Raw genomic sequence first — 12818 nt, 5'->3', positions numbered from 1 at the left:
CTACAAAACTTGGGGTTTACCAAGCCAGCGTACCAAAATCGGCATGTAAGATGTGCAACAGTACGGAGCACAAATTACGAAATTGCCAAAAATTCCGTAGGTTGTCTACGTCAGGGAAAATCGAATTTGTCAAGAACAATAGTTACTGTCTGAATTGTCTGTCGGGTGGACACACCGTGACACGATGCACTAGCCAATTTAATTGCAGCACGTGCCATGCCAGGCACAACACCTTGCTCCATCTTCCGACAGCACAACCAAAGACAACTCCTCAAAGGTGGACTCAAAACACCACCGATAATACACCGTCAACCTCACAACAGGCTAGGGCAAGGATGGAGTCTGAAAAAAGACAAGATAATGCTAATAACGTCTCTTCGTGTCATGCTAACACCACTAAAGGGGTGTTATTAGGAACAGCGCGGGTTCATATAATATACAACGGGGTGAAATTTTCCGCCAGAGCGCTGATAGACTCTGGGTCCGAATGCTCTTTCATAACTGAAAGACTAAAGAAGCGAATAAACCTTCCGTCCAAACGTTTGCATGTGCAGGTGTCAGGAATAAATAGTACGCCATCTGCACAGGTAAAGGAATCATGTGCGATTACATTAGGTTCGCTTACAGACCCCTTAGTAAGCATCAATACGGTGGCCCTAGTCCTGCCTCAATTAACAGGGGACCTTCCGACTTGCCAAGTGAGCGCCACGACTCGGCAAGCGTTCCCTGATCTGATTCTGGCGGATAAGAGGTTCTTTCTTTAATGAACCAGTCGATCTCATACTTGGAGGCGACATTTATCCGCTGATAATACTAAACGGTATACGGAAGAACGTTATAAATACGCTTCTCGCCCAAGAAACTGTCTTCGGTTGGATTTTAACCGGTCGTGCAGATGCACCTCACCCAACCAATATGCGGGTATCTTTTTTCAATGAAATTAGCCTAGACAAGCAGCTAGCCGCTTTCTGGGAACTTGAAAACGTACCTACAAAAAAGGCCCTGACCGAAGATAATGCCTATTGCGAGGCACTATATAAAAACACAACGGAAAGGAATTCAGATGGAAGATATACCGTCGCCCTTCCATTCAAGCAAAGCTTCCCAAAAACCGTCTGTTTGGGCCCATCTCTCAAGAGCGTCTGCTCTCAGTTCTATCGGAACGAGACGCGCCTAGCCAAGACACCGGCCCTACAGACGGAATACAATAGGGTACTGACAGAATACGTCACGTTAGGGCACATGTCTAAAGTGCACACCGTAGTACCACCACAATCATCTGATTGCTACTTCTTACCGCATCATGCGGTGATCAAAGAAGAAAGCACAACGACTAAAGTAAGGGTCGTATTCAAAGCGTCGTGCCCTATATCCAATGGCATAAGCCTGAACGATGTTCTACACACCGGCCCAGTACTTCAATCCGACTTAACAATACTGCTCCTCCGATGGAGATTCTACAAGTACGTCTTCAATAGCGACATTGAGAAGATGTCCAGGCAAATTTGGGTAAAGGAAAATCAAACCCAATACCAAAGAATAGTTTTTCGACTCAAAGCAGAGGACCCTGTCAGCGTGTTTGAGCTCAACACGGTAACCTTTGGGGTAAACTGTGCCCCCTATCTAGCGATCAGAACCCTACATCAACTTGCTGATGACGTCGAGGCGTCTCTGCCAACCGCAGCGCATATCTTGCGAAACAGTATGTACGTCGATGACGTCCTTGCAGGGGGACATAGCATCGAGGCAGCGATCGCGGCCCGCGATGAAATCACAGCTGCATTAAAGTCAGCAGGATTCCCTCTGCGGAAGTGGACATCCAACTGCAGTAGGATACTACAGGGCATACCCAAACCTCACAGGCTTACGGAAGACTTTGTGGAATTCGAGGAGGCGAGCATGGTAAAAACCCTAGGCATCCGTTGGAACGCGCATTCCGACAATTTCTATTTCACAGCGAAACCAATCGAAAACCAAGACATCTTAACAAAAAGGGCGATCCTATCGGCCATCGCCAAACTCTTCGACCCGTTAGGCTGGCTGGCTCCAGTTATCATCGTAGCTAAGATATTAATGCAGAACATTTGGCTGGAGGGGACGGATTGGGATGAACCGGTATCCACAATCACTTTAGATCGGTGGCAAACCTTTATGCAGGAGTACCCCGCCATTAACCGGATTCGTATACCTCGGTGGGTGCACTTCACCCCAACCAACGATATAGAAATTCACAGCTTCTGTGACGCGTCCGAAAAAGCCTACGCGGCTACGGTTTACGTGCGAGCTAAGATCAACGATAGGGCATACGTTAGTCTACTCATGGCGAAAACGAGGGTGGCACCAGTAAAAACAATTTCACTACCAAGATTGGAGTTATGCGGTGCGGTCTTGCTGGCTGAAACTTTGGAAAATGTGATGGAGAACCTAAACTTAGGCACATTTAACATGCACCTATGGACAGATTCGACCATCGTCCTGGCATGGATTCAAAAACCCCCGTGTTCCTGGTCAACATTTGTAGCTCACAGGGTAACGAAAATCGTCGAGAAGGTAGGAACTAAAGCATGGCATCATGTCGAGTCCGCATCAAATCCAGCGGACTTAGCCAGCAGAGGACTTCCAGCCACAGACCTAGTCGACAACTCTTTGTGGTGGCAGGGACCTTCTTGGCTGCAAGAAGGCAAAGCAAAATGGCCATCTCAAGGCGAACAGGAGTACCACACAAACATCGAAGAAAAACGAGTACAAGTGCATGTAGCAACGAACATCAACAATAGCGAGGATATTCTTGATCGGTTTTCCGATCTATCAAGAGCGTTGCGGGTAATCTCCTACATTATACGATTCTCGAATAGAACACGTCCAAAAACTAAAATGTCCTTTAAAGCAGAGTCTCACCAGATCTCTCCCGACGAAATCAAGGCTACGCCTAGCCGCCTCATAAGGATATTCCAAACCAACCACTATGCCGAAGAAATAAGCTCTCTGCGAACTAGGAAACCCATCGCGACCAAAAGCGAGATTCTCTCTCTAAACCCCTTTATCGACGAAGATAATGTCCTTCGGGGGGGGGGTCGCCTCAACGCATCCAGGGACATTCCCGTCCACGAGCGTCACCCGATAATCCTCCCTTACGCCTGCCGACTCACCCGTCTCCTGGTCCAGTTTGTCCACACCATTTCCATACATGGCGGAAACCAACTAATGCTGCGGCTCCTACGCACGCAGTATTGGATACCTCGGGTCAAAAACATGATCCGATCCATCATACATAACTGCAAGGCCTGTACGCTATTCCGCAAACGTTCCCCGACGCAACTCATGGGAACCCTCCCTGCGGAACGCACTACCTTTAGCAGGGCATTTACCAACACCGGGGTGGATTTCGCAGGACCGTTTGACATAAAGTCTTACAGCGGACGAGGATGCCGCATGTCTAAGGGTTACGTCTGCCTATTCGTCTGCTTTGCGACTAAGGCGATCCACTTGGAGGCGAATAGCGACCTCAGCACCGCCGCGTTTCTAGCAGCATTTAGTCGGTTTGTCTCCAGACGAGGATGCCCGAAAAACCTCTATTCCGACAACGGAACGAACTTTGTCGGTGCGTCGAGGGCTCTCCGCTCAGAGGTCAAGGCATTCCTCGTTGATGCGCGCAACCACACCCTCTCTAAATATGCCCACCAAACCCTTACATGGCATTTCATACCAGCAGCTGCTCCTCATATGGGCGGACTGTGGGAAGCGGGAGTCAAGAGTTTCAAAACGCATTTCAAAAAGATCGCATTGGATCATAAATTTACTCTAGAGGAGTTTAGCACCCTCCTGTGTAGGATTGAATCCTGTCTCAACTCCCGACCCCTAAGCCCATCTTCCAATGACCCGTCCAACCTGGAGCCACTCACCCCCGGGCACTTCCTAGTCGGGGGCCACCTACTAGCGCCACCCGAGATTGACGTCAGCGAGAATCGCGCTTCACTCGTCAATCGATGGGAAAAACTTAAGGCGCTGCATCAAACCTTCTGCAAGCGGTGGAAAACGGAGTACCTCACCGAACTGCAGAAGCGCGTTAAGTGGAAGCATCCACAATCGAATCTCAAACAGGGGGACTTAGTCGTCATTAAAGAAGACAATCTGCCCCCCAACGAATGGAGACTAGGTCGGATAGCCAACCTCCATTATGGCCCCGATAACCGAGTTCGAGTCGTCGAACTTGATACGGCAAGAGGACAAACCACCAGACCAATCACGAAATTGGTCCTACTACCACCCTCCAGTGAGGGTGAGGGAGACTTGTAACTCCCAACCGTTATAACCAACAACCCGTATAACCCAGCTCTCGTTCACCCTGAACGAGGCCTACAACCCGCGTAACCCAGCTCTCGTTCACCCCGAACGAGGCCAACAAATCCCCTAACCCAGCTCTCGTTCACCACGAACGAGGCCAACAGAACCCTACCGCAGATAAACTATCTGCCACCGCATACCCCAAAAAAAAAAAATTTTTTTTATTCACGAACCACCAGAATATCCAGTGACACAAACCCTTCAAACATCATGGATGATTAAAAACGTTCAGATTCAAAGGTATTTTCGGTTCAAAAGTTAATTTATTGTCGAGACGAAAATGTAGCTTAATTGTGATTATGCTTAAATAATCACTTCTGATCCATATCTCAGACCAACTAAAATCCTCAATGAGAGGTAAAACTTTAACACGTAGAATATTCATTAATCAGTCAACCAAGATAATCAGGGCAGATTCAGAAAGCTGAATGGAAAATGACTAAAAAATCGTTGACCATCTAAAGTAAACATATTCGATTCGCATATGACTCCAAAAATGATTGAGAACTATATTCAGTTTTCGATCATCAAAGTATTCATATGGTTCAGTGGTTATCAATCATATGAGAACTGTACATTTCTAAAGATCTCGGAAAGGGTGGAGGATGCCCTTGGATATCAACCAGAGAACTATGCATTTTACGGCCCAATTTTGCTTTTAGCAGACATGAGTCAGAACACTTTTGTCAGAACGTCAAAACTCAATTTTCAGCTGGGGGCGAGGCGTATCGAAAACGCAAGGAAAAATACAGAGACCAGCGTTTGTCTAATATTGTCTTCATTCGAAAAAGATAAACGCGGAAAACGATTTGATTAATGTCACATTATGATCCTGAACATAATTTGCTTTGTCAGGTGTTTGGAAGTAAGCATGTCATATTAGCAGCACCGGCAGATACATCAAACCTTTACGCACATGAGACGGAAATGCTTTGTAATACCTCACTTAAAAAAAAACCAAAGGGTAGTTCCAACTTACCGTGCACATTTTTGGTTGTAAGGAAGCTTGCACGCCTCTATGTTGTGGCAACGGCACTGAGTCCAGCTTCAATATATGTTATACCCTTTCAATGTTTCCATAGGTGTCACTACAGTGCGATTACCTGTGTGAAAGCGGGAATACTTTACTATTATACACACACATTAAGAAGGAGGTAAGCTTACCTAAGTAGAGCCCCTGTTCGATTTTCATCTCGGACTCACGTCCCGAACCATCAATTCTAGTATAGACATTGCATACTTCAAGCGTCGCAGTAAAGGCAGTACCTGGGCCACACCGTTAAACGTAGCATAATCAAGTGTGCTATGCGGTACATTGACGAAGTGGTACAACCATAAAAGTGGCATGTATGCAAAATAACGAAGAGATGGACATAAATGTAAGCTTCGACTAATGCACGCACGATATATAGAAAGACCTATAATACAAAAGAAAAGAAACCGTTAAGGAACATTGTAGCAGTATGCGCGGCATAATATGGTCCATAAACGATTTTCAGGAGAATAGTGACCTTGGTACTTGAAATATTCGACGAGTGTTTTAAAAGGTCGTTGGATGATGTCGGTTAACATCTATATAATCGTCAAAACATCCATTTTTCGCACTGTTTTATTATTTTCTTATCAAATCAACAACTTGTAGCAGCAATTCGAATAGTACGAAGATTGCGTCTGAAAGTGATTCAGTTAAAAACAACCACATTATAGGTAAAGTCTACATGTCTGTAGAATATATGGCCTATCCAAGCAACTTGCGTGTTTTGGATGCACCGTCTGCTTTCCAAGAATTGGGTTTTCCATGGAGTTCATTCAAAACTGGTTTGAATCGACTGCTCATTGTATATTTAGTGTTATCTGAATGTGGCCCTTTAGACCATTGTTCGTTAAATGTTTTTTCGTTCCTTCCTATTACGTTGTGTAAAACGCAACAAGCAAGAACAACTTCTTCCATCATTCTTAGATCAATATCACCATTAAATTTTAGTATTCTCCATCGTACAAGAAGTCGTTGCAAAGCCCGGTCTCTAAATATGAATAGATGGTCGACGGCTTCATTAAGGTCGTATTCGTGCGGCTCAACAGGATCGTGATATTTGTGCATAAGCGACATTCTTAATCGATAATATGTGTCTGGTGTGACAATGAAGCGCGAAACTGGTTGATTCTTAATTAATCTTGGGGAGAGGTTTGTAATTTCGTTTGTTTCCTCCAAAAATAGTGACGGTTGGTTTGTGTCCAATTTTACTTTACGGAATAACATATTACTATCAACCAGCACCTGCAATATGATTGCGGAATGTTCGGATTCGCTAGAATTGCTATTGACTTGGGGCTTAGCCGGCACTTCACATACTCCGATCACCCCAATGGCTACGGGTGGCATTTTTTTAGACGCACTGTAAAAGGCTTCCCCAATCTCATCTAACTCCTCCTCACTAGTTGGCATATAAATATTGATCACCGAATGTTTTTATAATTGATTCGGCAACGCTTTTCATAATTCTGCATATTGTTGTCCGCAATGTAATTTTAAATATACGAGCGATTTCCAAATATTTTATTCCAGTAGCAAAGGCATATAGTCCCCAACGCAACTTGCTTTTCATATGGAGGTTCCTTGCCCTACAAAAATTGCTTGCCCTACAATTGCCCATCAAAGAATTTTTCCCTACAAACTGCCCACTTCATTTCAACTAGCTGAAATTTTGCTAACCAACTATCGCTTACGATTAAGCAGTACAGAGCGTTGGTCCAGAGCCATGGCATACACCAACCGGCAAAGTGGATAGTTGAACCAAACATTGACATTGATCAGTAAATGTCTTTTCCTCAATGTCTACATAAGTAACTTCAAACTGATTCTCATTAGCAATGTCCGACAACAACTTTACGTAATCAATTTTGGGTCCTTTTAGACAAGTTTTCCACATCACCATCCAGATCGGCACGCATAGCCTCAGATATTTGATTGTTATCTAATGAATTTTCTTGCAACCGTGTCCACATCTTGTGTGCAGCTAATCGTTTAGCAATCTTCTTACTTTTGCCCTTTCCCACCCCACGATGATTGAGAATCGAACAGGCAATCGTAAATAGACGCTCGTGCGGCAAACCAACTTCAGTTTCGGTCTCATAAGTTGGTGGCGGCTAACGGCGTGACATGCACATCTCCTGTAACCAACCTATTGGATTTCCACCAACTTTATCGCCTCCGTCGCCATTTCCAGCTGTATTTGCGTTGCCTTCATTGCTAGCACCTGCAGAGCCACCAGAGGCTCCACCAGCACCTGCTCCAGCACTTGGCTCAGGCAGCTGCACACCAGTTAACGTATCAATTAGTGCTCGGGCAGCTGAATGTTTAGCCTCTTTTTTTGAGCGTCCAGCACCCATGGCCGTAAATGGAACATCCTTGTCATTAAATGCGACCCGATAACGAAAAGTCGGTTCATGTATGGCGCCTTCGAGTTGCACCAACTCATAATTTGGTGTTATACCACGACGACTCAATAATTCTTGTAAAATAGAAACCGGCGTCTTCATCGCCAAACCATTGCTATCGGTCAATTTTAATGATTCCTCAATGGCCAACTTGCTGGTAGCAGCAGTCAAGTCAGCGATTGTTTCCTTTTTAGACGTATTTGGACGCGTAGCTATCTCGACCTTCGGTTGTTGTTGCATATGACCATTAGCTATAGTCTCTATACCGGTAAGAATTGCTGGTGCAATACCATCATATTGACGTCGTGGTGCAAACCCCGCCTGCTGCTGCTGATGCAGCTGCTGTTGCTGAAGCTGCTGGGAACTCTTGTTAGTAGTGATTTGCACTGATTTTTATTTGAAAATAGATTATAATTTGCATTAAATTTATCTTCAAATAGAGAGCAGACAAAATCCTTCCCCACGAGATGTAGAGAAAAAGCGAATTTATGTGCCAGAGCACATAAGTATTTTTCCATCTGAAATGAGAAAAAAAAGAATAAAAGATTAGTAAATTTATAAAATTATCAAAAAAGGGAACGATACTCATACTTACCCATCACCAGTTTTCTTCATAGTGAAAATTCATTCAAAATGTCTCTATACTCATTTCCATGAATGAATGACATTTTGAGTGAACGAAACAAGGTTGCCACTCGATGACATTTGTTTTTTTTCGGTTCTTACGTAGTAAGCACATTGCGCGCGATCCAAAGAGTATCACAACACGGATCCGCGGGATCCAACAAACTCGAGTGTTAGTAACCGAACAAAAAATCAACTAACGAAAACCCTGAAGATACAGCCTGGTTTCACTGAAAACACACGCGCCAGGTTGTATTTCGATAGTTTTCCTGACATTCAGCCGTCTTTTTGCTTCTTTCTTTTTTGAGAAACGTTGTTAGTTTGTGTTTTACATTTTAAACATGTCACACTCAATAGTGGTCTCGCTTTCATGACAGAAATTGCTTTTTTTGTGTATTGAAGTTTCGACAGACTTTCGTCAGTCCCCTTTTTGCTTGAAATCCCAGCAGGAATAAAGTAGTGTCATCTATGCTTTCGATGTTACAAACAAGGGAGAAATTAAACTTTTTAGAACAGACTTTAAATTTAATGTCGCGTCAGGACTCAGACGCAAGCTGTCCCTAAATACTTTCATGACATGGCCATTATGTATCATTACATTGCAATGGGCAGCACCGCACAGCGGTCTCATTTCAACAATTGGAAGAGTGAACAGCTGACAGCTCTACAAATTGCCACACTCGTTATTGTTGGCTATTCCCGCCAGTGTTGTGTTGGAATCAACAAACACACCACAATTTGTGATTCTCACACAACATGGCCCAAATCAACACAAAGAGTGTTCCCAGACAGCAAATAAAGGCCTCATTACATTTGTCGCACATTTGTATGCACGACGTCATTTGACTAGTCATTTTACAGGGATTCATAGGTTATATTCACAGCCACATTTGTATCGGCGTGGGTGAGTTTTGTGACCAAATTTTTGTAGGGCAACTACAAGGAGCCGTGAAAATACACGGGTAACTCGTGATACCATCTGCTACACAAATGTAACGTATATTACCGCATATTGCCTGTATTAGGCAAACACCAAAAAATGACTGCTTTCAATATCAGAATTTCGTTATGATGAGGATATTTACCAAAATTAAAGATACCTTTAGGCGTATCTCAATAAAATTATATTAAATATAACAGTGGTTTCAACCACTACAAACCCATCATTACATCGACAGAATAACTTAATAAGATTATTCGTTCCACACAACCCTTTATCCCGAGTACGCCAACCACAAGCTCGACCAATTAAGCCTCTACTCTCCGCCCATACGCCACCCAATTCCCTTAAAATGCAAAACAAATAATAACAAGTTCCCGTTCCAGAATGACGGGTTTCTCGGTCAAACGCACCAAGACGGAGCAACGCGTTGACTCCTTCACCGTTTTCTGCCGGTTGTGCCAGAAGAACCACGGCATACGACTATGCCCGCGGTACAGGGGAATGTCGGCAGAAGAACGCCTCCGGGCCGTCCTGATACACCGGCACTGCCCCAATTGCCTATCGCCGTTCCATCGGTTAGAGATATGCCCTAGCAACGACCGTTGCCACCGCTGCCGTGAACCACACCACACTACGCTTCATATGGAGGACGAGCAAGCACGGCCACGCCCGATCCCTTGCGAAGAGCGCGACGACGACGAAAGCGACGAGGTGATGTCGATCAACCTCACCGAGGACACACGATCGTGGGCCCAACAGGTAGAAGAGGAGGAGAAGGAGATGGAAGAGTGCACGAGAGGTGCAGCCGCCTTAGCCATTGCCCCAACGGCCAGTGGAGAAGCACGATCCTTCCGACCGCTGCTTCAGCATGAGAAGCAGAAAAGCAATCAGCGACACATGGAACACGGGGATGGCGCGGAGACCCGTCCTTTCCGCCCATCGTACCGCAATGCCAGTGGGCGCCGAGGCGGCGCGGAGCCGCGTCCGTTCCGCTCGACCCGACTCTCTACTGACAGAGCGGCCCCGTATCCACCACGCAAGGAGGGTACCACAACCACCCTCGCGCGCCAAACAACAAACCCAGCCGGCTTCAGAAGTGGTCGACTCCGGGATAATTTAACGGCACCGACTATAACTCGAGCATTGATCGGCATCGCGCCGACAGCCATAGTCCGAATTGAGGCAGGAGGCCGTTTACACCTGGTCCGCGCCCTGTTAGATGCCTGCGCTCCCACCAGCATTATCGATGCCAATTTGTGCAAGGATCTACACCTGGAGCGTAACAATACGGCACGTCTGTCGAGGTGCACCATCGTTCTTCGAGGGAAGTATGGGGTAGCGGGAAAAATCACGACCCAAGCCACCGTAATAGCAAACTATGCCAGGTTAAACCCCACGGCAAATCTGGACCCGTCGGTAGCGGCCCCATTCCAGTTCATGAAGCTGGCCGATCCGACGTTTTACCGATCGTCGCCAGTGTTGCTCACTTTGGGCGCCGACGTCTACGCCAATATTATGGTCGGCGGCACACCCGCGTCGACTGTCCGCGGGCTCCTCACCCAAGCCACAATATTCGGCCTCGTCGTGTCCGGAGCCCACCCACTATAAAACCGTAAACTATACCACAAGGTGCATTTTAAACCAAGCAACCCCACGTACTTGAATACTAACGCTTTTCTTTTTCATCCACAGTTCAGCGAGGCTGCAGTACTGCGAGCACGGATGTCCGCCGGAGATCGTACTTACGATCCTACTATACATACGTATCATATTTTAAATTTATTTAGTTTATCCCGCCTTGGGAAGGTTGCTGGCGTACTCACCGAGTTTCAAGTTGCTCGCCGCAAGGGGGCCGGCATGTTTAGGCCACCAGCCTAAATATTTCGGACCACCCTAACACGCACATTAGTTATTTATTTATTATTATTACCGGTAACGGCTAACACCAGCCGAGAGCTAACTTTGAAGGGGAAAAACTCAACGAAAGTTAGCTATCGGCAGGTGCCGCGGACTTGTTCGCGGTTTTGAACTTTCTTTTCTATTTTGGAACGTCAACGAGCCAGCAGCTATCTCACAGGTGAGTTATCATATTACGTATCTTTTCATAGGTTGTGCATATAATTTACGCGATAATCGCACTTTGCTATTGTGATTCTTCTTAATAATTGCGATTTTAACATTAGAATTTGCACTTGGCAATTGTCTGGCAATCAGCCACCAATATTTCTATTTTTGAATTGTAATTTATCCAACCATTTGCGGTCGTCATATTACTAACATTTGCCGTGCACGAATGTGTAATTAACAATTTTAAGAACATTGAATTCGAATTAGTTTGTGAAGCAATTCCCTTTTTGATAATAAATAAAGCTGAGAATTTATATTGTTTATAACGTGAATACATTTGTTATTACTCGCCCTAATTCTTTTCTTTGCTTTCTTTTTATTTGCGACGCACACGCCCGACTTCCCCGGGTCCACACTGCCCCGCAAAACAGTATCCTTTACTGCTGCTGCCATCTTTGGGTTATTGGCTCGTCGATGGTACCCTTAGATGTGAAATTAGTACTGCATGCCTGTGGAATTGCTTTTTGGTAACCACTTTCTATGATATATTTGTCCCGAGTTTGAGAGTTTGTAAGATTTTTCGAGGTTTTATTTCCGCGATTTAGTATCCATTGGGTGCGACGCGGTTCATCGGACGGTAATTTCAAGAAAGAACCTGCGCTAAATAGTAAGCGCTGGTTGCAGGTCTGTCGTGACATCACTATGGTAAACATGATTATTGATCGCAGAAATTGCGTTTGTCAAAATTCGTGAAAAATTCAGAGAGCGAAAAAAAGGTTATTGTTAATTTTTGAGGCTTATCAGCTGCACGTGATGATTAAATTGATTGCCATGCTACAGCAGGACTCTTCGAAGCCTTTGATCCCGGGAGTGGGCTTTGAACGCGCACTCCTACGATGGTTGAAGTGTTACCAGCACATTTCCAATTGCATTCTTTTCATATTTTATTGTTTTACACACTGCATACATTGTGTGTAATTATGTGTTAAAGTTATGCTTGTTGGTAAGGCGGTTTTCAAAGAAACTTGGTAATGTTGCTGTTAGTGGTCCATTTATGGAACTACAACGAATTACCCAATGTGGTCTATTTGTATGAGTTAAGCGGCGATTGCCCCTATCGCTTTAAATGTATGGAAACGTTTATTTGAAGCAATTTTATAATTTGTTAAATAATTTGGGAAAATTGTTAACAACGTGCCATTCGGATGGACAAGGCTCAGTATACATACGTAGTTGATTTTATTTACCTGTTGTTAAGAAATGTAAATAATACATTTGGATACTCATTTAAGTGATCACAGTTGAGAAAAAATTATTGTACATTTAATCACAATCGGTTGCGGGTGCCACGTACCAGACATAGCAAACACAAAAACCCGTTTGAGGAAATTGGCAATAAGCA

The 12818-nt window shown here is 44.8% G+C and overlaps 1 pseudogene; it reads right to left on the bottom strand.

The window, feature by feature from the left end:
* Positions 1-7073: 7073 nt before the first annotated feature.
* LOC137234874 (protein Loquacious-like) lies at positions 7074-8127 on the bottom strand (annotated as a pseudogene).
* Between the last annotated feature and the right edge of the window lie 4691 nt (positions 8128-12818).

Source organism: Eurosta solidaginis, chromosome X (genome assembly GCF_040869045.1).
Source record: "Eurosta solidaginis isolate ZX-2024a chromosome X, ASM4086904v1, whole genome shotgun sequence".
Lineage (NCBI taxonomy): Eukaryota > Metazoa > Arthropoda > Insecta > Diptera > Tephritidae > Eurosta > Eurosta solidaginis.
This window is presented reverse-complemented; position numbering and strand designations above follow the sequence as displayed.